Here is a 26,560-nt window from a genome sequence, read left to right as displayed (position 1 = left end):
CATGTATATTAATCCCAATCTCTCTCTCATAAGGGGTGAGAGGCAGGGAGATAGAGAAGAAGAAATATTTGTGGCACTGTTCCACCACTCATGAAATTCCATCCCATGCCCTTCTGTTGGGGGCTGTAGACTTGAACCTGGGTCATCACAAATGGTAGCATGTATGTTACACTGTATGAACCACCACTTGGACCCTTGACTTTGTATTTTTCTTTGTAATATCTTGGCTGTGTTAAGGTGTTTTGTCTTTTATAAAGCACCAGGCTATTGCAGCCCTATTACCACTGTTAAAACCTTGGAGGTAAGCCTCCAAAACTGGATTTCTGTAAAAGCCTTTCCAGTTCTCTAACTTGCTATGCCTTTAAAAGAAAGGGGAAAAAAGCCATCTTCATTCACCCTGAAGCTCTGTTTTACCTTCAGAATTCATTTCTACCTTGTTTAACAAATTCTCGTCCCCGTCTTTAATTTTCAGTTTTATCTTATTCCCTATGTTCACTCTGATTTTAATGCATTTGCCTTTTTTGTTTGTATTCCTGATAAATACTTATTGCTGTCCTATAAGCATGAATCTTTTAGTTTCGTCTTAATATTATATATATATATAGAGAGAGGTATATATAGAGAGGGAGCTCCACCCCTTCAGAACTTAGAATCATAAGGGGTGATGTGGAATTTATCACAGAGCCAAGATGAATCCCAGCCTGTAGAGAGGGGGGCAGGTGGTAGAGCATCGGGTTAAGTGCACATGGCACAAAGTGCAAGGACCTGAGAAGGATCCCGGTTCAAGCCTCCAGTTCCACACCTACAGGGGGGTCACTTCACAAGCCATGAAGTAAGTCTGCAGGTGTCTTTCTCTCCCTCTCTGTCTTCCCCTCCTCTCTCGATTTCTCTCTGTCCTATCTAATAACAATAACAACAACAAAGGCAACAAAAATGGGAGAAATGTCATCCTGGAGCTTCTGTACCTTCTTGTAGATAATATATTTTTTGTTTTTAAGGATTTTTTAATATTTATTTATTTCCTTTTTGCTGCCGTTCTTGTTTTTATTGTTGTTGCTGTTGTTGTTATTATTGTTGTTGTTGTTATTGATGTCATTGTTGGATAGGACAGAGAGAAATGGAGAGAGGAGGGGAAGACAGAGAGGGGGAGAGAAAGACAGACACCTGCAGACTTGCTTCACCATCTGTGAAGCAGGTGGGGAGCCAGGGGCTTGAACCAGGATCCTCATGCAGGTCCTTGTGCTTCGCTCCATATGCACTTAAACCACTGTGCTACCCGCCCAACTCCCTACATCATATCTTTAACCAAAGCTGGTTGTTGGCTTTGTTTGTTTGTTTGGGGGAAGATGGGAAAGCCTGCCAAGATATAAGGTAAAAGAAATAAACAGAAGTTGGAAATGGAGTTGGTGGACAAGTGTAGACAAATCTTCCAAGAAGTTGGCAGCGATGTAGAGGAAGTAAAGAGAGTGGTTATCTAGGTGGGAATCTGAGCTTAAAAAATAATTAGGGGGAGCCAGGCGGTAGCACAATGGGTTAAGCCCACATGATGCAAAGGGCAAGGACCAGCATAAGTATCCAGGTTCAAGCCCCCAGCTCCCCACCTGCAGGGGAGTTGATTCACAGGCGGTGAAGCAGGTCTGCAGGTATCTATCTTTCTCTCCTCCTGTCTTCCCCTCCTTTCTTGATTTCTCTCTGCCCTACCCAACAACAATGACAGCAATAACAACAACAATAATAACAACAAGGATAAACAACAAGGGCAACAAAAGGGGGAAAAAATAGCCTCCAGGAGCAGTAGATTCGTAGTGTAGGCAAGGAGTCCAAGCAATAACCCTGGAGGCAAAAAAAAAAAAATACAGGGAGGGTTAAGTGCACATACTACCATGCACAAGGACCAGGTTCAAGCCCCCAGTCCCCACCTGCAGGGGGAAAGCTTCAGGGTTGGTAAAGTAGTGCTGCAGGTGTCACTCTGTCTGTCTGCCTGTCTCTCTCTCTCCTGCTTTCTCTCAATTTCTCCCTAGTCTGTCAAATAAAATACATGAATAATACTAAAAGAGAAAAAAATTGGGGGTGTGTTGGGGTGGAGTGTGAACAGGTGAGACTTGAGTGTGCTTAAAGCATGCTACACTGGGCTGCTGGGGAGAGGAGATGGGTCCCCGTGAACCCAGCAAGGGTTGGGGGGAGCTCCCACATCTTCCTTGGGAGGTTATTGTTATTGGCATAAAGGAAAATGATGAGAGCTAGCTTGAGAGCCTTACTTAATGAGCGTTCCAAGGAGCAGAAAGAAAAAAAATGGGGGAAGTCGGGCGGTACTACAGCGGGTTAAGCGCACATGGCGAAAAGCACAAGGACTGGCAAAGGGATCCCGGTTCAAGCCACTGGCTCCCCACCTGCAGGGGAGTCACTTCACAGGCGGTGAAGCAGGTCTGCAGGTGTCTGTCTTTCTCTCCTCCTCTCTGTCTTCCCCTCCTCTCTCCATTTCTCTCTGTCCTATCCAACAACGACGACATCAATAACAACAACAATAATAACTACAACATCAATTAAAAAAAAACAAGGGCAACAATAAGGAAATAAATATTTTTTTAAAAAGAAAGAAAATGGGGTGGGGGTGGCGCTGACCAGTTTCTTGAAAAGTAATTTGTTCAAGGGTCTTGTCAAAGAGAGTAAGGTATCAAAACAAGAAGAAATCAGTAGACTTTAAAGGAGGAACTGATTCCAGAGTCACAGGGAAAACTCGAATTGGAAGAAGACTGCCTGAGAGAAGATTACTCTCATCTATCTGGAAGGAGACCCTAACAGGCTTTGACAGAGATTTAGAAAACTAAGCAACCTTTTCCTTTGTGTTTTTCACAAAGCTAAAAGTGTATACTTTCTCTCAGTTTCAGTGGGCATGTAGACTAACAAAAAGACAGGTTTTCCAGAAAATACATTTTAAAAAATCAGGACTATCAAAATAAGTCCTAGAGAAATAATAAATCACATGGGAGTAAGCCAAAAAAAAAAAAAAAGAGCACACTAGTGCTTTTTGGCATTTAGTTGGTTCCAGGCAAGGCCTGATTTCTGTCTGAGGCCTTATCTCTGAGTATGAGAACAACTATGTTGAAGTCTCTGCTGAGACCCAGGAAAAGACCACACACAAACTCAACAGTATTTCATAACAGCTTCAGGACTGACAAAAATATTTCCTCTTTTTTTTTTTAATCTCAGAGTATATAGATGCTTAGTATTCCTAACCAGAATCTTCGAAGAGTCTAAACCTCTTATGAACTGACTTCTTAAACAGAGATGTAAATTCATCAAATCACAGCCACTGTCTACTTTCTTTCAGGTCTCAGATGTCAAGAGGTTGGAGGGCAGAGGTTATATTCAAGAGTAGACCAGGTGAGTCCAGCATCTCTGCAAGGTTAGATTCTCCTACCTGAGCTACTAACATGGCTTCTTACATGGCCAGCAGTGAACAGGTGGCAGAGTAGTTGCTTGTCAAGAACACTAAGTAGAAACCTAGACTTATAGCACTGACCTGCCACTTAGCATTGCATGCTGACTTTAGGTGAATTACGAAGGACTCCTCTCCTTTTTTTATCTGCTGCATACCCACTTAGACACTCAGGGATTTCCAAGGTCTAGCCTAACTTTTGGCACTCTTCATCTAATGTGCTAGTCAGGATTATTCTGGTTCCATGTGACAAAGGCAGGACTTAAAAGTCTTAAAGTAAAAGGGGAGGTTTCTTGGCCCACATATCTGTATGGTTTTTGGCAGTCCACCCAGCTCTTTCTGAGAAATGGGAAATGGGACTCATGAGGGAGCACATTTCTTGGCAGGTAACAACGGGGACCTTTATGTGTGAGAAGAAAAAGTCCCTTCAGGAGTGGTGAAGTAGGGCTGCAGGTGTCTCTCTGTCTCTTTCCCTATTTTCCCCTCCCCTCTCAATCTCTCTCTCTGTCTCTATCCAATTATATGACCAGGGATCTTCCTCTAAAGTTTTTTCTATCAGAAAGACCCTGTAAACCCCACTTGGCAATGCTGTCAGTCCTGTTGTTAGCCCTGTGTTCGTGTTGGTTGCTGGGCTTATTGTTCATTGGCAGAAGACTCTGGAAAGCTCCGGAGCAATTGTGATCAATAGAAATAAAAATTGCTTATATCTTGTGGTCCTTAATAATACTCCTGAGTACTCAGCCTACAGTACTAGCTTGAATTGAAAAATTCATGTGCATAAAAATGTTTATTCCACATTATCTATTATAATAAGTTGCAAATTACCTTGATGCCAACTGCAGAGAAAAGGTGAGTAAATTATAATGGCTAAATGAAATACTGAGTGGTCATTAAAATATCAGTTACAAAGACTATGTAACAAATCTGCTAAATAAAGCAAAGTGTGTACAATGTAAGCCTTTAAGACTAATAGGTACCTCCAAAATGTGTTCTGATGTCTCACCTCTCCAGAGCCCAACCTCCTAGGGAAAGACAGAAACAGGTTGGGGGTATGCATCAACTTACCAACATCCATGTCCAGCAGAGAAACAATTACAGAAGCCAGACTTTCTATATTCTGCATCCCATGAAGAATTTTGGCCCACACTCCCACAAAGGGATAAGGTATAAGGAAGCTTCCAATGGAGGCAATGGGACAGGGAACTCTGGTGGTGGGAACTATGTGGAATTTTAGCCCCTGTTAGCTTACAATCTTGTTAATCATTATCAAACCACTATTTAAAAAAAAACTAAAAATAATAAAATAAATAATAACAGGAAACACATACACACATGTAAATGAAGGCTGGGAGGGTAGATAAGCCAAAAAATGGAAATAATATTTTCTTAACAGTACAGGGTAAAGGGAAAACCACTTTGTCTTTAAGTTTCTTGCAATGTTAGGGCAAAACTGAATGAGAACATGCTATGACTTAAGACCAATTATTTCAATTTCCCTATAGGGTTTGTACAAAGATTAAATGAGCTATTGCAAATAAGGTGTCTAGGGATAACTTGTCACACACTAAGGATGAAATAGATAAATGTTGGCGATCAGAATTAAGGTAACACACATTTCGAACAGTGTGTGCACAGAACACAGTCTTAGAGGATGATAAAATGACTTTTCTACTCGTGCCTTCTTCTCTAATGCTAAGAGAAAGCAGTTTCCCATCAGTATTACTTCCATTGCCAGCTCACATCACCTCCCCATGAGTCTCACTAAAGGTTCACAGTGTGGACAGTCTAGGCCTCAGCCTTTATCTGAAGGCTCCCTAGCGAGCCCCACCCTGGGAGATGATCCCTTTGGGAGAATAGAGACTACATTTTGGAGTTTATTCTGAAAACTGATGATACCCTTGGCACTTGGGATCCATTTGGATGACACATTAGGGAAAACCAGAGATACAAAGATCAGTCAGTGAAGATATTGAAGATGTCTGGGCTTGGTTCCTGGGGAGAGAGTACCCCAAGTCTAGAAGACCATTCCTCTGATACCATGTTCTGCCATGGTAAGTGGAAACTCCTAAAACAGACTCTGCAGATATTTACTTTATAAGCTTAAAACACACACACACACACACACACACATACACTGCCTTTATACATATATAGATTGCATTTCATATACATGTTATATATGATATTGTTAGGTATGTGGCATATGTGCACAATATTACTGTAAGGAAATTTTAAAAAGTATCATCTGAGAACTTTCCTGAGCATAGACCTAGTCTTGTGCTAGGCCACTTTGCACTGAGCACAGTAGACCTTGGGGTTACACAGGCCTGAATGTATCCTGCAGGTTGGGGGCTGATTGGGACTGAAGGCTTATCCACCTGCCCTAGCCCTCTAGGAATTTCCATGTTGAAGCCATAACTCCTAACTGAGAGTAAGGAAATAATGAAAGCTAAATGAAGTCATAAGAGAGGGCCTAGGATTCACGCCTTTATAAGAAAAGATACCAAAAAGGATCAAGTGGTGACACACTGAATAGATCACACATGTTACCATGTACAAGTAACCCAGGCTCAACCCCCCAGCTCCCACCTGCAGAGGGGAAAGTTTCACAAGCAGTAGAGTAATGCTGCAAGTGTTTCTCCTTTCTGTCTCTCTGTCTTTCTCTGTCTGTATCTCACCCTCTATCGGCAAGAAAGAAAAGGGGAAAAGTCACCAGAAATGATAACATCATACAAAGAGAACCCTGGTGACAAAAAAAGAAAGATAAAATGCCAGGGAGTGATCTCTCTCTCTCTCACCTTGCAAGTGCTGAGAAAAAGGCATATGAAGACATAGGAAGAAGACAACATGGCTTACTGCCTTTCAGCCACCAAGTTACAGATGTTATCATGATTTCACCCTAACTCCCCTAGGCAGACAACTTCACCAATGTATCCTGGAACCTCACCTCCCCAGAGCCCTACACCACTAGGGAAAGAGAGAAACAGACTAGGGCAATGGATCAATCTGCCAATGTCCATTTTCAGTGGAGAAGCAATGACAGAAGCCACATCTCCCATCCTCTGCTCCACAAAATGAAATTTGGTCCATACCCCCAGTGAGGTAAAAATGATAGGGGAAAGATGACCAGAGGGCTCTGAACTTCAACTCCATCAGAACCTGGAGAGAGAAGAGGACAAAAGGAAGAACATTTGGAAGTAGTAATAGGTGTAGGAGTGACTTGAAAAGGAAGAGAAGACAGGACCATGGAAAACAATGGGCAAATATATACACATATAGACAGTTGTGGAAATAATTGTTAAAGCATATCTACAACCTTAGAATAACTGCTGTAGTTTCCAGTAGAGGGAATAGGGATACAGAACTCTGGGGTGGGAGCGATGCGGAGGAAATATACCCGTTATTTTATAATTTTGTAAAAAATATATAATTATCTCTAGTAAAGCGGGGCGGGGGGAGAGGGAGAGGGAGAAAGAGAAGGAGAGAAGACAACATGTTAGGAAGAAAGTCCCCACCAGAAAAGGGGATGGGGAAGATCCTTAATGTGGGGTGTTAGTTAGCCTTTAGAACTAAGAGAAAAATCAGTGTCTGTCATTCAAACCACCTGCTCTGCATCGTTTCCCTACGGCTATCTGAGCTAATGCAGAGGTTTGTCCGTAGTGGTTCCTACACAAGGCCAGCCAGCTCTATTCTTCAGGTTGGACTTTGGAAGTGGCTCTTTGAAGTCATCAGCAGGTAGTAAGAAACGTCCTCACCCTCTCTGTGCCTGGCATGGCTCCAGCAGTAAACCTACCCCTACTTTCACCACTCAGCAGTCAGTAGCTTTGCGCCCCCCCCCCCCCCCAATTAGCTGTGTTCCACACAAAATCAAAAACGCAGCAGACGAGGAGATTGTGAACAAGAGCTTGTACTTGGAGGGGCACTTCTTAGCAGAGAGCTCCTTGCTCTGACGTAAATGTTCTCACACATCTAGTAAATAAGCTCACTTACCCAAAGGGAAATTGATGTGAACTGTGCTCAGGGATGCGTTGTTCATTCATTCACTAGACAAGTATTTATTGCATGGGGAGGGTGTGGCGGTTACTGTTATAAATGAATATACTGGGAATCAGGGGTCAATAGAAGCCAGCTCCTGCCCCTGATAAGATTCATGAGTAGGTGGCAGAAGATAGACACTCAGTCAACAGTATTAAATAATCTCCAGGTCAGGTGGCAATGAGGAAAAAGGCACCAATCTGAGGGCAGTAGGAGGAAGGGCACTAGGTTAAGGGATTGTTCTATTTACAGTTATCAGGAAGGTCTGATGTTTGAGCAAAGATTCAAGGAAGGGCATGAGTTTTGTGGACAGCTGAGAAAATATGGTGATTCAGGGGGAAGAAATCAAGCGAGGTGGGGGGGCACGTACTCAGCTGCAGGGTATGAGTGGAATGAACCGAGGGAAGACTGCAAAGTGATAGAGGAGAGCCAGGGGATACCAACCTGTGTTTCATTCAAAGGAACTTAACAAAGAAACCCTTGGAGGGGCCAGGTGGTGGTGCACCTGGGTAAGCACACACCTAATACTATATAAGGACCAGGGTTCAAATCCCTGGGTTTCATTCAAAGGGACTTAACAAAGAAACCCTTGGAGGGGCCCGGTGGTGGTGCTTACTTACCTGGGTAAGTACACACCTAACAGTACATAAGGACCAGGGTTCAAGCCCCTGGTCCTCACCTGCATGGCTGCAGGTGTCTCTCTGTCTTTTTTTCTCTCTAGCTCCCCTTCCATTTCTCTCTGTTTGTATGATATATATATATATATATATATATATATATATATATATATACAATTTTTGAAAGAAACTGAACAGGATCTGGGTGGCATGCTCAGTGGAGCACCAGCACACATTTTACCATACACAAGGATCTGAGCTCAAGCTTCTGGTCCCCATTTGCATGGAGGAGAAGTTTCACGAGTGGCAATGCAGTGCTGCAGGTCTCTCTCTCTCTCTCTCTCTCTCTCTCTCTCTCTCCCTCTCTCTCTTTCCCATCCCCTTTTCACCTCAGTTTCTTTCTGTCTCTATCCAATAAAGAAAAGAAAAAGAAAGCTTTGAGTTATTTTAAGTTATTTTTGAGTTATTTCAAGCCGATTTTAATTTTTTCCCCTTTTGTTTGCCTTGCTGGTTTTTTTATTGCTGTTGTAGTTATTATTGTTGTTATTGATGTCATCATTGTTGGATGGGACAGAGAGAAATGGAGAGAGGAGGGGAAGACAGAGAAGGGGAGAGAAAGACACCTGCAGACTTGCTTCACCGCCTGCACTACCTCCCGACCCTGATTTTAAATTTTTTAAAGAGACATTTGTAGTATTGTTTCACTATTTGTGAAGCTTCCACCCTGCAGGTAAGGACAAGGGCTTGAATCAGCGGCCTTGTACATAGTAACATGTGCACTCAACTGGGTGCACCACTGCCTGGCACCTTGATTTTAATTTTCAAAGCTGTGGGATCACCCTGTCCTGGGATCAGATAGCAGCAAAGACAATTAAGAAGCAAAGACATCCACTGTGAGGCTAACAGGACATTCCTAGACAGAAATGATGGTGATCTGGGCACAGGTAACAGTGAAAGAAACGGTCAGATTGTGGGTCTAGTTTAAAGGAAGATCAAGGGGATTAGCTGGGGAATTGGGTATGACAGCTGGAACAGCTGGAAACATGAGGTTATGTGGCCTAGAGAAGCATTGTTAAGTACCATTGCAATGTCTGGGTTAACTTAGTCCATCCATGGCATAAGGCTAATTCTCACTCCACCCAGAGTGAATTAATACTACCATACAGCATACTTATTAGTTTATATGGTGTGTTTTGTAAGGAAAATAGTTCAATAGCTCCCTTCACCCTACCCCTACCCACATCCCCCCCAAAAAAAGCATTGTACTGACTAAGGAATTAAACAAAAGGGGGAAATGCCCTAATGGGAGACAAAGTAGTAAAAACAATGCCAGTTTGGGGGCAGTATTAACTGGAAAAATAAATGAAGGGTTGGGAAAAGAAGAATATAGGGTGGAGGAGGAGTCAGAGGCTGCAAGAGCTAGGGACTTTCAAATGTTTGCTTAAGCAAGAGAAAAGCTTTCAAGGCTATTTGGGGAAAGGAAGTGACTCAATTGCTTTGAGGCAGTGGGGGGGGGGGACTAGGAGGAAATCAACCTGTGTGTTTGTGCTAGAGTCTTAATAATATAGTTCAGGGAATACTATTTCACAAGAAAACAGGTGTGTGGGTTTTCAGTTCCAGTGTTCCAATGTAACATCCTAGTTGGCTAAATAACCTGGCTATGGATAAAGCTGTATTTCTGAGGTTCCACAAAGAAACTGACACCATTTGTTACACTTTACTTAAATTGTCACGAAATACAAATTAAACACAAGCATCCTGTGAATCATCTGAGGCTTTGAGGAAGTACCTAAGTATATGCTACTTACTTAGAAATGTAGCATTTAAGCTGATTTCAATCTAAAAGCTATCTTCGCAAAATATTCTTAAGTTGAAAGACATTTACCTAGACTCACTCAAGTACAAACTCCAAAGTCATATATGAGACTTAAGAAATGACTCTTATATCACATGATTGTATATAGTGGGGAGTTTCCAGTTTCAGTACTGTTTTTACATTTTATTTAAAAACTTAGTTAAGATCGAAGCATATCATTTTTTTTAGACTATTGTCACTGTCTGCAATTATCCACCCAAAGTTGAGATATTCTAAACAGCTGTCTTCTGTTAAGCATTCAGTGTTACAGCAAACAAAAACTTAGTTGTCTCTGTCTCCCTGGTTATAAAATTACCCTTAAATACACATTCTTTACAAACAACCTGGGGGAAAAAATCTTCTAAGTTGATATGAGCAGTGTTTGTGAAATCACCTAAAACAAAACAAACAAACAAAAACAACTAGAACTGCAGCAGGATTATATATTTCAGAACAGATCAGCACAATTCCATACCTGGAAACAAGAACCTAAGAGCAGTTCTCAGAAATACGTATATATTATGTTTCATCTCTCTTTTGGCAAAACAGCAAATTTCAAAGCGGTGTTAATTATCTGGTCTATCTGGTTGTGAAAAGCGCGCAAATTACATGAAGGTAGCTGCCTTAAAAAAAAAAAAAAAGGAAATTCATATCCGAGTCGATACTTTTTTTTTCCTTTTTGTTGCCCTTGCTGTTTTTTATTGTTGTGGTTGTTGTTGTTGCTGTCGTTGTTGGATAGGACAGAGAAAAATGAAGCGAGGAAGGGAAGATAGAGAGGGGGGAGAGAAAGATAGACACCTGCATGCAGACCTGTTTCACCTCTTGTGAAGCAACCTCCCTGCAAGTGGGGAGCCAGGGGCTCAAACTGGGATCCTTATGCTGGTCCTTGCACTTTGCACCATGTGCACTTAACCCACTGTGCTACTACCCAATCCCTCAAATCAATACTTTTAAGTTCTGGGGGGAGAGGAGGTTAACTTCATTATCCATGAAGCAGATCTTCAGGTGTCTGTCTTTCTTTTTCTCCCTCTCTCTATCTCCCTGTCCTCTCTTAATTTCTCTCTGCCCTGTATAAAAAAAATTTTTTTAAAAGTTAGAAGGGAAAAAAAAATGACCACTGGGAGTGGTGGATTTTTTAATGCAGGCACTGAATCCCAATAATAACCCCGGAGAAAAAAGAGAAAAGAAAGAAAGAATATAGAAAAAGGCAATTAAAAAAAAGTTATATTGGAAGGGAGAGATGTAAAAACAATCAAAGCCAGTCTTTGCTCTGTATTATACAACTGAAGACTTCAATTACATGTAGTGTGTGTGTGTGTGTGTGTGTGTGTGTGTGTGTGTGTGTTGGGGGGATAGAGTTATAGTCTACTTATATTGTGTATTCATTATCTTACTTCTAATCTACTATTCTCTTCATTTCCCAAAGAATAATTTGATATCAGATGTGAGTGTGGAGGGGCTGAGCAGTGGCCTCCTGGTTAAACTCACATGATAGTTACCATGTGCAAGGATCCAGGTTCAAAGCCCACACCCCTCTGCCTAAGGGAGGGAGGGGAGCATCAGGAAGAGTAAAGCAGTACTGGCAGTGTTTCTTTCTCTTTCCCTCTAATGCATTCCCTCTTAATTTCTCTCTCTCCTATCAAATAAATAAAAGGGGGGGGGGAAAGAAAGGAATGAAGGAAGAGGGAGAGAGAGAGAAAGGAAGAAAGGAAGGAAGGAAGAGAAAAAGAAGGAAAGAAAAAGTGGTCACTGGGAGCAGTGGGTTCATCATGCAGGCACTGAACCCAGTGATATCCTTAATGGGAAAAAAGAAAAGGAAAGAGTGAATAGAGCCCAGGCTATACTATGGAACAGAAGAGTAGTTGTCCCCCAAGAAGAGGGCACCCTCTTCCCCCATGAAACTGTTAATGGAGAGCTGACAATATAGCACTGTTGGTTCTCTGGGCTCCTGAGAGAGGTGACCTCACCCTCACAGACGTTCTCCTGACTTCCCAGTGGATTCAGACCACAGAATCATCATGCATGGGCCACATAGGCCATCTTATTTTTGAGCGTCCTGTTTTGGTAACTGTGGTATTTACTCCTCTCTTTTATCTATAAACTCTTTTTCTCTCATTCACAAAGCAAATGAGACACTGTCCATCTTGGAAGCTTTATGTGGAGAGAAAGCTTCAAATGGGTTCCTTTTTCTAACTGGAGCCTCAAAATAAGAAGGAAGTAACTTTCTAATTATTATTTTTTTCTTTTTCTAATTTTTTTTAAAAAATCTTTATTTATTTGGAGTACCTGGACCTTAAACAGGCGTGCAACTCTTGGGATGATATTTTCATTCTTTAAACAAGAAAAGTAATTGTTATTGTCATTTGTCACTGCTGCTGCTGTTATATTGCCACAAAGGTTATTGCCTGGGGTGGTAGGTGTTTACAAGATGAATCAATCCACTGTGCACCACTTCCAGTGGCCGTGTGTGTGTGTGTGTGTGTGTGTGTGTGTGTATAAAATTTTATAGGATGGAGAGAATTGAGAGGGGGAGGTAGGGAGAGAGAAAGAGAGACATATACAGCCCTGCTTCACCATTCATGTTCATGAAGCTTCCCCTCTTGCGGGTCTATATGTGTATGGGGAGGGGGGTTGAATCCGGGTCTTAGCTCAAGAGAATGCACACATTCTACTGACTGAGTTACTTTCAGATTCCTCCTTTTCTTTTGACTGGATTCTATTTTATTCAAAAACCTAAGTCCTTTCCTATGGAAAATGCCTTCATTCATCTCATTTGTGTACTAATCTCTGCTTGGTGCTAGAGATAGCAGAGAAATGAAAGAAGCATAGTCCCAGGAATCCTAGAGCTTTTGCTCTCACAGGGAAGGGGAGGATTCAACAAATAATTGCACCCAAAATTATCTCTGGTGACAAGACATGAGCTAATTTGGCAGAGGTTTCTAGGAATACAAAAGGGGGTATATGTGGCCAGTTTGGTAGTGTCAGGGAAATTCTTCCTAAGGGAGGAACATGAGGGCTGAAACTTGAAGGAGAGGGGGGAACTGCAGTTACAGTAATGAAAGGTAGGAATGAATGACTGTGTTCCAGCCAGAAATACAGACCAGGCCAAAGACTTTTTCACAGGAAACAGAAGGAAAGAAAGTGGTGGGAACCTGGCAGAAGGATGAAACCAGAGAGGGAGCTAAAACCAAATCATGCAGGGGACAACTGTGACTAAATATGCGACTTTCTAAGATCACTTCAGCTATAGTTTGGAGCATAAAATTGAGGACTAGTGTATGCAGGTAAAATTACCATAAATGTTTATAGTAAATTGCAGGAGGGAGCAGTCAAACCATTTTTACATATTGGTCCTGGGTCCATAGGATAAATGGAAAATATTGAAAGCAAATAGAGGGCCTTAGGTCACTAGGACAGTCATGTACCTTGCCAAGCCTAAAACCCAGGTTTCCCCAGCCCCCTCTTTTTTTCTTTTTTTCTTTCCTTTCTTCTTCTTCCTCCCTTCTTCCTCCTCCTCTTCTTTCTTTTTCTCCTCCTTCTTCCCTTCCCCTTCACCCTTCCCCTTCTTCTTACTTTCCTCCTTCTTCTCCTCCTTCTTCTTCTGTTTTCCCTTTCCATTCCCCTTCTTCATCTCCTCCTCCTTCTCCTTCCCTTCTTCCTCCTCCTTTTCCTTCTCCTCCTTCTCCTTCCCTTCCTCCTTCTCCTTCTTCTTACTCTCCTCCTCTTCTCCTCCTTTTTCTTCCCTTTTCCCTCTCCATTGCTCCTTCTCCACCACCACCTCCTCCTCCTCCTCTTCTTCTTCTTCTTCATCATCATCTTCTTCTTTTTGTTATATATATATTTTTTTTTTCCAGAGCAATGCTCATCTCTGGCTTATGGTACACTAGGGAATTGAACCTGGGACTTTGTTGCCTCAGTCAAGATACTTTTTTCATAGCCATTATGTCATCTCCCCTGCCATATAGCCCAAGTTTGAACCTTAGCACAGTGTGGAAATATACTGGCACCAGGGAAGCCCCTGTGCCTCTCTCCTTTGTCTCTCTCTATCTGAAATTACATAAGAGAGTTTAAGAAAAATCCCCCCAGGGGTGATGAACAAAACAAAAAAGGACTGTAAGGACACACTTGGAAAACTCATGATGATGGTGTTACCTACAAAGAAGATGGTGAGAATGGGAGAAGCAGTGTTGATTATGTTGAAGGTGAATATGATGTTTTATTTCTTGGAGCAAAAATGACAAAGTACTAAGTGTTAATTATGGGTGCTAGAATTTGGATGTTTCCTTTATCGTGCTTTAAAAAACTTCTATTATCTGGGTATGGGGCCAGGTGATGGCAGGCACCGGGTTGAGTGCACATGTTAGAGTTTACAAGAACCCAGGTTCCAGTCCCTGATCCCCACCTGCAGGGTAAAGCTTTACAAGTGCTGAAGCAGTACTGCAGATAAGTCTTTGTCTCCCTTCCTCTCAATCTTCCCCTTCCTTCTCTATTTCTGACTATCTCTATCAAATAAATAAAGATAATAAAGGGGTCCTGGCAGTGACACACCAGGTTAAGCACACATAGTAGGAAGTACAAGGACCCATGCAAGGATCCTGGTTCAAATCCCCAGCTCCCCATCTGCAAGGGGGTGGGGCGACACCTCACAAATGGTGGAACAGGTTTGCATGCAGGTGTCTATCTTTTTCACTCTCTCCCTCTCTCTCTTCCCCCTCCTTGGGGTTATCACTGGGACTCAGTCATCGCAGACCCCTGCAAGCGTCAACCCAGCTTTGACCTAGCACGTTAGGATTGGGCCCTCCTCAATCGCTATCGAACAGGCCATGGCCGGTGCGCCACTATGTTCCATCGCTGGGGAGCCAGAGACGACCCGAACTGCCCCTGCGGCTCCAGACAGACTATGACCCACATAGTCAACGACTGCCACCTCTCCAGATTCAAAGGAGGTCTCGAAACTTTACATCAGGCTCAACCTGACGCTGTTGACTGGCTACGGAAGAAGGGCAAACGCTAGAAGAAGAAGAAGTGCCTGCACTATGAATCCACTGCTCCTGGAGGCCATTTTTCCTTTTTTTTTTTTTTGTTGCCCTTATTGCTGTCATTATTGTTATTACTGTCACTCCTGTTGTTGTTGGATATGACAGAGAGAAAGCAAGAGAGGAGGGGAAGACAGAGAGGGAGAGAGGAAGATAGACACCTGCAGAAGTGTTTCACACCCCCCACTGTGAATCCACTCCCCTGCAGGTGGGGAACTGGGTGGGGGGAGGGAGGGTAAGGGGGTGGAGGGTGGAACCGGGATCCTTGCTCTATTCCTTGCACTTTGTGCCATGTGCGCTTAACCCACTGTGCTACCTGCTCTCTCCCTATCTTCCCCTCCTCTCTCAATTTCTCTCCCTCCTATCATATAAAAAATAAATGAAATATAATGGCCTCCAGGAGCAGTGGATTTGTAGTACTGGCACTGAGGCCTAGCAATAACCCTGGAGGCAAAATAATAATAATAATAATAATAATAATAATAAATTTTAAATGTTAAAAAAAGAAATTTTTGTATATCCTTTCATTTCCTGCAAAGAGAAAACAAAAATGTAAAAAGGGAGAGAGCAAGGGTAGCTCAGCTAAGGGCAAAGAGGGTTACAAGGGAGGAAGGGTATATTTATTATTGCAGTGAATTCACACTAAGTGAAAACTTGAGAATGCTCACAGCATTTCCTGTCATAGAGGACCTTGAAATCTTGAGCAAAAGCTCAGTGGATTGCTGGGAACAGAAGGGAATGAATGGGCCAGTGACCAAGCAGATTGTCAACAACTTCTAGGGACACTAGACCTTGGGAGAAGGGGTTAGGGGTGGGGACTTGAAAGGAATTGAGGCCCCAAGGAGGGCTGCAGTGAAGCTTGTTGACATCCTGATGGGGGATGCAGGAGACAATGGGACGGAACTTCTAAGACGTGTAAAGTAGCTGAGAACCAGTGGAGGGGCTGCCCTCCCCTTGGGAGGAGCTCAGCAGGGAACAGAGAGCAGAAGCTAGCTGGTCTCTTTGGCCCCTGATGCACCCTGTTTTTTCAAAGAATAGGAGAGAGAAAGGGAAGGTGAGGGTGAGGCTTTGTGGACCACCCAGTGGAGGATGAGGGTTGAAACAGCACCTGCCTGGATGTGTTTTCTTTCTCTAGCCCCAGTGTCAGAGCAGAGAAAGCTGATGTTTATGTAAGTCAGGATTGGCTTTTAATCAGAATGGATGTGACCCAAAAAGACAGGAGCAAGGGAGCAGAAAGTGTCTGACTTTGTTATGATGAAGCTCTGCCAGGTAGAAAGGGGACTGAAAGAAGGCAGAGAGGCTTCATAAAATCAGAGCTGCTGGGAGTCATTCTCCAAACTAGCTTGACCACTTACCCGATGGTTACTGGGAAGACCCTCATCATCTCTCTATCCCCTGCTGTCTTGACCATGTAAGCACAGCGGGTTAAGCGCAGGTGGCGCAAAGCACAAGGACCGGCATAAGGATCCCGGTTCGAACCCCGGCTCCCCACCTGCAGGGGAGTCACTTCACAGGCGGTGAAGCAGGTCTGCAGGTGTCTATCTTTCTCTCCTCCTCTCTGTCCTCCCCTCCCCTCTCCATTTCTCTCTGTCCTATCCAACAACGACAACAACAATAATAACTACAACAATAAAACAACAAGGGCAACAAAAGGGAATAAATAAATAAAATAAATATTAAAAAAAAAATCAGAGCCGCTGCAGAGGATTGCCTAAACAAGCCAAGAGCACTGATCAGCTCTGGCTTGTGGTGGTGAGGGGGACTGAACCTGGAACTCTGTAAAATAAGAAGGAGGAGAAAGAGAAGGGGAAAACCACTGGGCAATGGGGGAAAGGGAGAAACACTTCTCAGATCTTTTCCTTCTACCCTCCTTGTCTCTACCAATTACAGTTTTTCTCTTTTTGTCTACATGTAAAATTTCAGGTCCTGGTGTATATATATATATATATATATATATATATATATATATATATATATATAAAGTGAAGCTAGGTGTCTTAATGGTTAACTACTATTCTCTTCCAACATTCACACTAGAATAAATCTTTATATAGAGTCAACACTAGCAGATATTCATTCAAGTGGCAATGGAAATCTATAGATACTTAAACTACAGTAAATACTCATAGATATTCAAACTACAATAACTACCATAGATATTGACCCTCCAGTGAGTGCCCACAGATAGTCAAACTATAGTCAACACCAATAGATATTCCTTTCCCATCTTTAATGTTATCAGGTGTTAGTTAAGATCTCTTTCTTAAGACAAAAAGTTTCTATCTGAGCAGTTATGGATGGTAACTACTTTCTATCTCCTCATCTAACTTTGTTCAGCTACAGGAACTCCATCCCCAGTAATTTCAAATGTGTTTTAAAGTCAGGAGTTGAAGGCAAAGAGAAGGTGTGTGTGTGTGTGTGTGTGTGTGTGTGTGTGTGTGTGTGTGTGTGTGTGAAGGGGGGGTATGGAGAAGGGCCTCAGGGTTTTGAAGACAGGAATGTTTCCTGACTAGGGGACTGAGAGGAGTTTGCATGTACAAATGACCCCCAGGTCATTTGTGATACTCCCCAAAACCCCCCAGGAACACAAGCCCACAAGAAATAGCACCTAATAGTTAACCAGATGTACGATGCCTCTTTGTATTGTTTGTCTGTGAGAAGCTTCAAAATGTACTGGGGTGGGGCAGCGGGGGGGGGGGGTTCCTTATTCAGGTTGTGGGGCCGTGGAATAGGTCAACTGCTTACCTATCAAAGAAGCGCAACATTGTGACTTCTGGTTGGCCACTGTACCTCCGGGCCTTTGTGACTGACCCCAAGATAAACTGATCTTGAGTCAGGAGCTCACAGTCAAGGTCCCACATCAAGTGCCTTCTCTCCTCAGCTACCACATAAATGTCTGGAGAGTGAGTAGATATCAAGATATCTAGATATGGAGACCTTTTATGTGAGAAACTCCTCCTCCCACACACACACCCTGGGGTACACATAGAGACAGTCAGAATGTTTAACCAGGCCATCTACTTATCGGAAGAGAAGGGGACCCTGAATATAACTATGAAGAAATCATCAACCAAGTTTTAGCTTCCAGGCCTGACCTCACCTTGAACAATACCACCTTGAACAACCCAGATTTAGAATTCTTCCCCAATGGGAGCTGCCACAGCCAGGAACTCAGGAGAATGAGTGAAGCCTACACTGGAATGTCCGATGCTTAACAGGCTACACTGTCATCACTGTTGACTCAGTGACTGAAGCTGGAGCCCTTCAAGCAAACAGGTCCGCTCAGAAGGCAGAACTGCATGCCTTAATCCCAGCACTCCAGACCGTGAAAGGAAAGTGGGTAAGCATATAGACAGACTCCCAACATGCTTTTGCCACCCTCCATACACATAGGGCCTTGCATAAGGAGAGGGGATGGCTGACTACAGCTGGGAAAGAGAACAGGAACAAAGATCAGATCATTGTTGGAGACCATGTAGGTACTGGCTGTCCCACAGTACTGCCAGTCCCACAGGAATCAAATGGAGAGAGTATCCCAGAGGCAGTACACTAGCAGATCAGACTGCAAAAGAGGCTACAGGACTCCTTGTCCATGCTGAACTCAGAACCTGTCTGGCCTTAAAGCCAACTCCCCTCCTGCTCTGCTCCATTGCTGACACTATGGTCTAGTTACATAATCATTGTTTTGTCTGAAAGATCCCCACCACGTTATCCCCTCAGCTTATTGTTAATTCAGTTAAAACCATTGCAACAGTTGCTAAGGATGCTTCCACCTTCCCAGCATGCCTTTTGCCTCTCTCCACCCCCTTTCCTAGCCATTTCCATTTCCGACTTGCCACTTCCAGTTTTTTACCTTATAAAGTCCACTGCTGTTCCAGTTTCACTCTCTTTCTCTTCCACATCCCAGCCTGGAGAAGGGCTGGCGTGTATAGCGGGAGGTGGCCATTTTGCTAGCTCCACGTGGCCCAAACCCGCTGTGCCCACACCCAATCCTGGGGTGTCCTTGTGAATAAAGATTTGCGTTCCCGCTCTGCCAGGAGTTCCTGGTCTCTTCTCTCTCCTCTGTGACACAACCTGACAAGAACTTATGTTTAAGGCCCAGGCCCTTACTAAAGGGAACCCTACTTATGAGCCAGAAGAAGCAGCTGCAGCCCTAAAAGAGAGAAGCCAGCTGAATCACTGAGGTTGGTACTGCCTCCCAGATGGACAAATTGTTGTTCCTGGGAAAATGAGTTACCAGGTGATCCATCACCACTACAAACTAACACATTTGAGGAAAACTGCACCAGTGGCCTTGCTCGGCCCCCAGTTGTTCATCCCGAGACTTCATTCCATCTCTAAGATACTTTGTTCCCTGTGCCAAGAACAACTTGAGGCAGGGACCAAAGCTGGGTATGGAAGCACAATGGAGAGGGGTAGCCCCTTTGAAGACCTGGACATTGACTTCACTGAAGTGAAAACTAGCCAAGGCTCTGATTACCTTCCTGGTGATGGTGCACACATATTTGAGTTGGGTAGAGGTGACAGAAAAGGCCCAAGAGGTGGCTCAGTCACTCTCCAGAGACACAATTCCCTGATTTGGTATGCCGGCAAGTACTGGGTCAGATACCGGCCCGGTATTTGCTGCTCAAGCTGGTCAGCAAGTAGCTCAAGCCCTGGGGCTGAAATGGCATCTCTATACTTCATACCATGCCCAGTCATCAGGTTAAGTTGAGCGGATGTATCAAACATTAAAAACCACCCTACCAGGAGTCGGGCGGTAGCGCAGCAGGTTAAGTGCAGATGGTGCAAAGTGCAAAGACCTGCATAAGAATCCCAGCCCCCAGCTCCCGACCTGCAGGGGAGTTGCTTCACAAGTGGCGGAAGCAGGTCTGCAGGTGTCTATCTTTCTCTCCCCCTCTGTCTTCCCTCCTCTCTTGATTTCTCTCTATCCTACCTGACAACAACGACATCAATAACAACAACAATAACTACAACAACAACAAAAAAAGGGCAACAAAAGGAAATAAAGAAAATAAAATAAAGAAAAAAAATTTAAAAAGAACACCCTACCTGTAAACCACTTTTCTCATATTTGGGAGCTACTCTCTTCCTTGATCCAGCTTTCTGGTCCTTTTTCCAACTATGACACCATCTCCCCAGACAATAATTTAGGTCACCTGCATGTTAGATGTCAAGTTCAGGCAAAAATTAGTAGGGTCATGGGAACCTTGGAATATACCTAAAATAGACCTACTAGTTTTTTCCAAAACGGAAACCTCAAATATTCATCTGCAATATTCTTGGCCTTAGCTTCATGCTGAGTCAACAATTTGTTCTGCTTTCTATCATAACTCCTTTTCAGTCACCAGGTTTCACATGCTACCATAATGCCAACCTGACTTCTCTGGGAAGACAACCCCACCAATGTGTGCTGGAGCTACACCTCCCCAGATCACTGCCGCAGTAGGGAAAGAGAGAGACAGGCTGGGAGTATGGATCGAACTGTCAATGCCCATCTTCAGCAGGGAAGCCAGACCTTCCACCTTCTGCACCCCATAATGATCCTGGGTCCATACTCCCAGAGGGATAAAGAATAGAGAACCTATCAAGGGAGGGAATTGTATACAGAGTTCTGGTGGTGGGAACTGTGTGGAGTTGTACCCCTCTTCTCCAATGGTCTTGTCAATATTTCTTGTCAATAAATAAAAATTAACAAAAAACACCCTACCTCAGGGGTAGATAGTATAACGGTTATGCCTGTAGCTCCAGAGTCCCAGATTCCATCTTCTGCACCACCATAAGCCAGAGCTAAGTAGTACTCTGGTAAAAACAAACAAACAAGAAAAACCCATCCTATCTAAGGCCAGTCGGTGGCACACCCAGTTAAGTACACATAATGTGAAGCGTAAGAACTGGCATGAGGATCCTGGTTTGAGCCCCCAGCTCCCTACCTGCAGTGGGGTCACTTCACAAGCTGTGAAGCAGATCTACAGGTGTCTATCTTTCTCTCCCCCTCTCTGTCTTCCCCTCCTCTCTCGACTTGTCTCTGTCCTATCCAACAACAACAACCATAAAGTAGCCTCCAGGAGCAGTGGTTTCATAGTGCAGGTATCAAGCCCATCAATAACCCTGGAGGCCAAAACAAAAACAAAACAAAAACAACAATAACAAAAATACCCTGATCGTCATGGCCCACAGTTCTCCCCTTAGTACTTCTTAGAGCCTGGTGCATCCCAGGGTGGAGCGGACTGTCTCCCTTTGAACAGGTAGATGGGAGACTTCCATCCTTGGTACCAGAGTGGTGAGGCAACTTGCATGAGATAGGAGATCTTACAACAAGGAGACAGATAACAGGTCTGGGTAAAGCAGTAGAAGAGATTACCTGGTCAGCCAAAGATAAAGTAGCTGTAAAGTCAGCCAACAGATCCACCCTTTCAGCCCAGGAGACTGGGGATGGGTTAAAGTTCACAGAGGAGACCCCTTTGAACTGTTTTGGGAGGGACCTTCCCAAGAGATATTAACCACTCCCCGAGTCATTAAAGTTTCAGGTCTCAAGCCGTGGATTCATCGCACACAAGCCAAACACACAGAACACCAAAAGTGCCTTCCTGAAGTTGACCCTTCCTTGGCTGGAAACTACTGATTGTGTCTTTCCCTCAACCCTTTCCTTATGCTATGTTGCTGTCCCTCTAAGACTGGGTAAATAACAGGGTCAGCTCATCCTTCTAGGCTTGTCATGACGAGCCCCACAACAGGTAATGTGCAAATGTCCCAAGCAGCTTATGACTGTATTCTCAACCATCAAAAAGGAGAGAGGCAGTTGGTAGGAGACTTGGGCACCAACCAGTACAACTGGATGCATAGTGGCTCAGATGTTATAGGTTGCAAGTCTACCAAACCCTGCTGCACCCAGAGCTTTCTTTGTGTGCAAGCGAGCTGCCTATCGGTGTTTAGCAGCCAATTGGGCAGACATATGGACACTGGCATTTCTAACTCCCCACTCCAGATGGATATAGTACCCGATAACCAATCTTTTCCAATACCTGTAACAGGGCACACTTGAACAAAAAGAGCAATAATGTTTGTACTCCTTTTATTTGAGCTAGGCATTACAGCTGGAATTGGCACCAGAGTAGGGGAATTTTTACGTCAATTATTATTATATAAAGGTATCAGGGGACTTGGGAGATAAGATACATACTTGCTTCATTTGCAATAACTCAGAGTCCCATAGGCACTCTGCCAAAATCCTATAAGGGCCTTGAAACACTGAAACTTAGGGCTGAGACCTTTTGCAGAGATCTCACCCGAGCCCACCAGGTTGTTAAAAAAGTTCCTCTTTGTTGACTCCATTGGTTGGCTCTGAAGCTTTAACCCACAACACAGGGGCAAGGACACAGGATACCCACCAGCCTCTGCAAGATCTTCGAGTCCTGGAAACTCAAGAGTACAGGAATCCCCCAATCACAGCTGAAGCCAGAGACATAAGCAATTTGCCAAAGCCACCAGCTAGTAAGTTACATAACTTCAGAGTTTCCAGAGATCCAGGCCTGTCTCTGGCCACTGCCCTCCTACCAAGTGTATGTATGTTTCCTTCCGCTTGTAACCTTGTGATTCCCTAGCCTTGAGCTGGTTTGCTTTGCCCGGATATGAGAGAGCAGATTATGAGATGTGTGTGTGTGTGTGTGTGTGTGTGTGTGTGTGTGTGTGTGTGTGTGTGTTCGCACGCGCGCTGTCTTCCCAGGGAAGTGAAGGCAGGCTTCTGGGAGGCCTCAGAGGTGCTCTGCAGGGGGAGTGACATCAGGCGGTTTCTCAAGAAAGCCTCCCTACAGGTGCTCCTTGGAGGGTTAGCAGCCTTGCAAGAGCTGGATCGCCTTCTAGCCCGGAGAGCCCGCCTCTGCCAGGCAGGTGGAAACTGAAATTCACAGGGAGGACCGGGAGGCATCAGGCAGTCTCCAGCCAACCACCCTGAAGGCTCTGGGTGACATGTCCTAGCTATACAAAAAAAAAAAAAAAGTAAACTCACATTCTTTTTTTTTCTTCTATAATCTTCAAAAGGGTGGATTTAGGTCCTCGCCCTTGGACTCTGGGTTACTGCAATGAAATGAAGCAGACGCGTGTCAATATTGAATCCCCTTCCCCTTTTAAAAAATAAACCCTGAAGCAGTGTGTGTGTGTGTGTGGGGGGGGGGGGGGCTCGCCAGCAGAGCCCTAGAGCCAGCAAGACAGCTTAGTGGTTTGTTTCTCCAAGGGAAGAAGCTAAACCCGGAATTCACTGGGTGCAACCCGTGCAACACATTCCTAGGCGCTGCCTAATTCTTCCAATTAAAGAACTTTTCCCAGGAACCATTAGCCTGGTAAGGTAGCGGCAGGGAGCGCAGAAGGGGCCTGGCTGTCTTCGCTCCCCGGGGTGGCGGTGCCTGACGGAGGATCGCAGAGTGCAAGCAAGGAAACCCCCACCTCTGGGGTGCGGGCGCCCGGGGCTGGGTGCGGGGTGGGGGACGCAGGGGCTAAGCTGCACTAGCTCTGCGGGCTCCAGGCCAAATGGCGCAGCCGGGGATGAAGCCGTTGCAGTCCACTAGGCCAATTTCCCGGCCGCCGCCCCCTACACCCCACCCCAACCCGGAGAGAGCGCCGAGTGCCGCGGGGCTGCGCGCGCACCTACCCCCCGGGCCGCGCCCCCTCCGCCAGCGATCTGTAGCTGCATTTGCTTGGGAGAGGTGGCAGCAGCGTCCCCTGCTGGCCACTCTGGCAAACAGCAGCGAGATAGACTTTTTTTCTTCTCCCTTGAAGCATCCACCTTTTTTTTTTTTTTTGCAGGTGATTTGTAAGGTAAAAAAAAAAAAGTGGATGGGTGTTGTCGCGTGCGCATTTATTGGCGAGCAGATGCTTACACGTCACTTAGGTGCCCAGTTAGAAAGAGAAAGAATAAATAAATAAATAAATAAATAACCGTGGCTCTTTCCCCTGGGAAGGGACAGTTAGTTGTGAACGCAATTATTTGAGGACTCATGACCTAAAGGCTACTGAAAAGACCTTCTCCATCAACTGCACGGATAGTAAATATCGCTCCTTCGCCTGGCTGGACGGCGCGGTTCTTTCTGTAAAGCTGTACCCTTGGGTCCGCGCCACCTGCGAAGCCCATTTGGAGAGGCGCGACCGCAGCGCAGTTCCTGGCCTGGTGCGCTCAGTGCGCGGGGTGGGGGTGGGGGAGGGGGATTAGTGCGGCCCGGCCTCTGGGCGCCAGCCTGCAGGGGCTTTGCAAGCGACCGCAAGTTGAAGCCCTGCAGGAGCAGCCTGCCAGTCTTTGTAAGTGATCAAAACAATAGCACGTTGGGAGGAGTTGCGATTTCCTTCTTTCACGAAGTCCTTCGGTTTCTCTTTATTTCCCAAGTTCGCTTATTTCTGAGCATGGGCTCCAAGCGCTCTAAGTTTTAAAATAAAGTCTCCGTTGTTGTTCCCAACATCACCCCTTTGTCGTGAGGCTTATTTGCTTCCTTCGCATGCTACATTAATGTGTGTGTGTGTGTGTGTGTGTGTGTGTGTGTGTGTGTGTGTGTGTGTGTGTAACTAATAGCTGTGTCCTTATTCTCCAAGTGTATTTTTAACCGCGCCGGCTTCTATCCAACTCCTCGGGGTGCGCTTCTGAAATCCAGCTCTGGATACAGCCCATCAGAATTAGAAAGGCTCGCCGTTCACTTACCCTCCTCATCCTTTCAAAACTTTTCCATTTAAGAAAATCGATGAACAAATTCTTTTCTTGTAACTCGCTCTGCACTACGTCTATTTTTATTTACTTTTCTGATTTGGCATGGCTCAGCAGTGCTGTCCGGGATTTTTTTTTTTTTTCCCCTTTGCTTGAGCAGATGAGCGGGGTGGGTGGAGAGACTGGGGCTGGAGTCCTGTGTCCCCCCCCCCCTAGCCCCCCGGCCCTCTGGGACCTCGGTCAGGCGCGCAGCTGGGGGTCCGGGGAACGCAGTGGTTGGAGGTTGCGCCCCGCCCGTCGGGCCCAGGCTCAGGAGGCAGCTAGCTCTCCCCGCCCGGCTCTCTCGCTCGCTACACACACCGACACAGACAGCTGCTCTCGGGGCCGGAGCAGACGCCAGGCGGGAGGAGGCGGGGTTGCGGGAGGCGAGTCCATTCTGCGCAATCCAGTCCGGGACTTGGCTCCGCCCGGGAGCGGCGGCCTCTGGGGTGACAGTAGCGGGCTGCGCTGGGTGAGGCTGCAGCGAACTCCGCTCCCCGCTCACTCGGCCGCCCGGCGCTCGGGACGCAGCAGCCGCGCTTCTCCGCGGGGCCGACAGCCCGCTCGCCCGCCCGCCCGCGATGCCCGCTTAGGAGCGAGCGGCAGCGGCAAGCCACCACCGCCCCACCCGCGCCCAGCCCGCACAGCGGACTCGCCCCCAAGCTCCAGTCCGCACCCTACTGCAATGACTTGTTAATCCCGGGCGCAGACACCCGCCGCCGAAGGGACTCCGCCGAGTGGACTCCAAGTGGCATTTGGATTTGGAGAAGAGTTTCTCGAACCTTGCTTTCTGCCTTGTTAGGGTGCTTTTCTTTCTTTCTTTTTTCTTTTTCCCTCCCCCTCTTTCTTCCTTTCTTTTTCTCCTTCTCCTGTCATCGGAGATGTACACAACACGTTTGCAGCCCCCAAAGTAGTCGCCGTGGCTGGTCTGGTGTGTGCCCCCCAACACACACCCCAAAGAGACAAGCATACATGTAGGAATGACAAAGGCTGGCAAAGAAGAGAGCGCAGCTCGCCGCCCGGAGAGATCCCACTGGATAATGGATTACTAAATGGGATACCCGCCACACCAGCCCGCCCCGAGCCCAGAGCCCCGGCAGCAGGTCCGTCGATGCACCGAAAAGGTACGGCCCGGGAACCCCGGCGCGCCCCACCTCCCTGCCTCCCTTCCCGGGCTGCGCGGCTGCAGCCTGCGGGTTCTGGGGCCGCGCTCGCCACGCGCTAGTGGCTTTGTGGTTGGAACCTGCGTTTTTATTTTGTCTCGTGTCTGTCTCCCGAGCGTTGCCGGGCCCTGGGGGAGCAGCCGTGAACCCTGCCCGCCGCTCCCCTCTGCCCAGCGCCCCCAGAGACCCCGGGGCTGGGTGCTGGGAGCCTCCCCACCCGCACAGCGCACACGCCTGGCTGTGAGAGCGCCTCCGCGGGGACGGGGACGGGTAGGGCGCGGGGCCCGGCCTCGCCGCGCGGAACCCCTCCGGCGGGGGGGGGGTGCAGTTCTCGGGAGGAGCGGGTCCCGGGGCGCGGGCGGTGACGGCGGGGAAAGGGGAGCCGTCTACGCGGGCTGGAGTAGAGGGGTGGCCAGGCTCCAATAACGACCAGCGCTCCAGGTCTATGATTTGCGGTGGGAAAAGGGGTTCGCTTCCTCAGAGATCTTGGGGGATGGGATGGAAAGAACCCTTTGTCGGCGCGGGGTTCGAGGCCGGGCTCCGTGGAGTGCGGGAAACTTGGACTCTGGCCCTGGCACCGTGCGCCCTGCCACTTGGTGACATCCCGGCGGCCACGGCCGCTGGCACCAGAGGTTCCGGGCTTTGTTTGCTCCAATGAGTCCCCCGAGTGGGGGGTGGGGGGTGGTTC

General features: G+C 46.0%; 2 protein-coding genes across 6 annotated transcripts in view; one reads left to right on the top strand and one right to left on the bottom strand.

Annotated features, from left to right (window-relative positions):
- Positions 1-26,560, bottom strand: part of COMMD10 (COMM domain containing 10) — a 924,871-nt gene that overhangs the window by 297,892 nt on the left and 600,419 nt on the right. The window lies entirely within an intron of this gene.
- The window catches only part of SEMA6A (semaphorin 6A), a 162,609-nt gene continuing 160,922 nt past the window's right edge, over positions 24,874-26,560 (top strand). Inside the window, exon 1 of one of the 4 annotated variants that reach the window (XM_060177370.1) lies at positions 24,874-25,833. The gene's annotated coding sequence lies outside the window, so the exon portion shown is untranslated. The remainder of the gene's footprint in view (positions 25,834-26,560) is intronic. The other 3 variants (XM_016187625.2, XM_007521971.3, XM_016187624.2) reach the window with 3 other exon arrangements.

The sequence above is a fragment of the Erinaceus europaeus genome, chromosome 2, assembly GCF_950295315.1.
Source record: "Erinaceus europaeus chromosome 2, mEriEur2.1, whole genome shotgun sequence".
NCBI lineage: Eukaryota > Metazoa > Chordata > Mammalia > Eulipotyphla > Erinaceidae > Erinaceus > Erinaceus europaeus.
The sequence above is the reverse complement of the archived record's forward strand: the minus strand, read 5'-3'. Positions and strand labels throughout refer to the sequence as shown.